This window comes from Mandrillus leucophaeus, unplaced genomic scaffold, assembly GCF_000951045.1.
Source record: "Mandrillus leucophaeus isolate KB7577 unplaced genomic scaffold, Mleu.le_1.0 Scaffold326, whole genome shotgun sequence".
Lineage (NCBI taxonomy): Eukaryota > Metazoa > Chordata > Mammalia > Primates > Cercopithecidae > Mandrillus > Mandrillus leucophaeus.
In genome coordinates, this window is record NW_012103432.1 from 2,220,135 (window position 1) to 2,222,850 (window position 2,716).

Below are 2,716 nucleotides of genomic sequence, written 5' to 3' on the forward strand. Positions count from 1 at the left end.
GATTATTATGGCTTACCATCTACAAGTGGTAGCAGGTCTTGATTTTTCAGGGCTTCTGGTTTTTCACTCTAACCCTCAAATGAAGGGCAGGCCCCATGCCAAGCACTCCCATCTGCCCATCCAGCAGGCAGGGGCTTTGTGGGCTGTCCCCAGAGAATGGAGGCCTTTGCTCTCTTCTGTTATAAAGACATTTACCAGGATGAACGAACATGCTTCCAAGGCCACTGCAATTCTTGAGATCTAGTGAGTCTGTAGGAAATGTAAAGGCAGCTATTTTTATTCTCATGTTCTCCAGCCACTCTGACTGCCTTGCTGGAAGGATAATAATCACTCCACCTGCCAGGGCCCTCACGCGGGCTGGCCGCAGGATCCCACTTTCGGTTTTCGTACCCCTTCATTTTCTAACAGCTTCCGCCCACTCCCTGGGTTAACTTCGTACTCTATGGGGCCTTCTTGCTTTTTTGCTCAGCTCATCTCCTCCAGCTGCTGTAATTTGAGGCAGGAACCATACAGACTGTTCTTTCAAGCAATTCTGTCTTGCATAACTATCCTTCAGAAAGAGATAGGAAAGCCATGTGTTTTAAGAATAAAGGGGGGCCGGGCACGGCAGCTCACGTCTGTAATTCCAGCACTTTGGGAGGTCGAGGCGGGCGGATCACCTGAGGTTGGGAGTTCGAGACCAGCCTGACCAACATGGAGAAACACCATCTCTCCTAAAAATACAAAATTAGCCAGGCATGGTGGCGCATGTCTGTAATCCCAGCTACCCAGAAGCCTGAGGCAGGAGAATCGTTTGAACCCGGGAGGCGGAGGTTGCCATGAGCCGAGATTGCACCACAGTACTCCAGTCTGGGCAATAAGAGTGAAATTCCATCTCAAAAAAAAAAAAAAAAAAAAGTAAAAAGAAAAAAGAATAAAGGAAGGATTCTGAGGAAAAAATCAAAATGGTCACACATGGACCCACAGAACAGTTCCTTCCAGGAAGCCAAAGAGTAACCATGTTGGGTTGATATTTGCTCTCCTCCCATTCACTGTAAATGAGATTTTGGTAGAAGACAGTCTTAATTATCCCAAGCAGTGACAACCCCGAAGGGGCTGAAGCCATCACTTGAATCCCATCACTGGGTCTGTGAGCGGCGAGGCTGCCTCGCTCCGTAGAGCAGTTTTAAAACACTTTCGAGACATCATTTTTTTGCATCGCACCTTCATCTCAGGATGTCAAGTGCATAGCGAGCATTATGCCTCTCCTCTTTTGATAAAGGAAACTGAGGTAGCAGAGATAAAGGCTGCAGGAGCTAGGGCACAGTCGTTGTTTTCTTCTGCCTCTTTCTCTCAGGGATTCTGATTGTGCTGTGTCACCCAGGCAGACTTCTCATCTCTAATCTCTCTTCTGGTGTAGATGAAAGGTGGACTCAAAAGGCTTGGACCAGAATAAAGACCTCACAAAGTATCACTGCATCTATGTCATCTCTGACTAGTGACAGTGAAAATAATGTTAAATCAACCCAAGTGGTTCTGTTTTTCGTTTGGCTTTTTTATGAGACAGGGTTTTTGTCACCCAGGCTGGAATGCAGTGGCATGATTTTGATTCACTGCAACCTCTGCCTCCTGGGCTCAAGCGATCCTCCCACCTCAGCCACCAGAGTAGGTGGGACTACAGGTGTGTGCCACCACACCCAGCTAATTTTTGTATTTTTTATAGAGACAGGGTTTCGCCATGTTGCCCAGGCTGGTCTCAAAGTCCGAGGCTCAAGCAATCCATCCACCTCGGCCTCCCAAAGTGCTGGGATTACAGGCGTGAGCCACTGCACCCAGCCCCAAATGGTTCCTTAAAACACATGAAGAAACATCATCCCTGGTTGTGGGGAGAGAAGTCTGAAAGGAAATAAGCTAACTGACACTCTCCCAAATACAAAAGTTACCTTCTTCATCTCAAATGAAAGGAAAGGGCTGTTTGCAGATGGCTGACCAGAAAAGGACAGGATCTGATTTAACCCTAAATCATTCTCCTTTTGGACCAGTAAGAATTCTTTGAGACCAGTTTTTTACATGGGAGGTAGTAAATTCACATTAGCTGCAACAAGATAATAATATGAAAGGCAAAACCAACGCAGACTGGCAAAGAGCTTCTCCCAGAGTTCCATATAAAGAAGTTAAAAATCCAACAGAACACCGTACTATAAAACCATCTTACTGGAGGCCCTCAGAACCTCTTTTCTAAGCACCCCATGTTTTAAAAAATTTAATCGGCCGGGTGCGGTGGCTCAGGCCTGTAATCCCAGCACTTTGGGAGGCTGAGGCAGGTGGATCACCCGGCCAAAACTCTCAGGAGTTCGAGACCAGCCTGGCCAACATGGTGAAACCCTGTCTCTACTAAAAAAACAAAAATTAGCTGGGCATGGTGACAGACACCTATAATTCCAGCTACTCGGGAGGCTGATGCACAAGAATCGCTTGAACCCAGGAGGCAGAGGTTGCAATGAACCGAAATCGTGCCATTGCACTCCAGCCTGGATGACAAGAGCAAGACTCCATTAAAAAAAAAAAAAATTAATCTATTAATTCTATGGCTCACCTGTAACACAACTATAGATCTTACAAAGGTTAGCACTGAGATGAAACTTCAAGGTAACTACTTCAAACTGTTCATCATTCAGCTGAGAGGAGTGACATCTACAGAGAGGTTAAGTGACTTATCCAAAGTCACTGAGTCAAT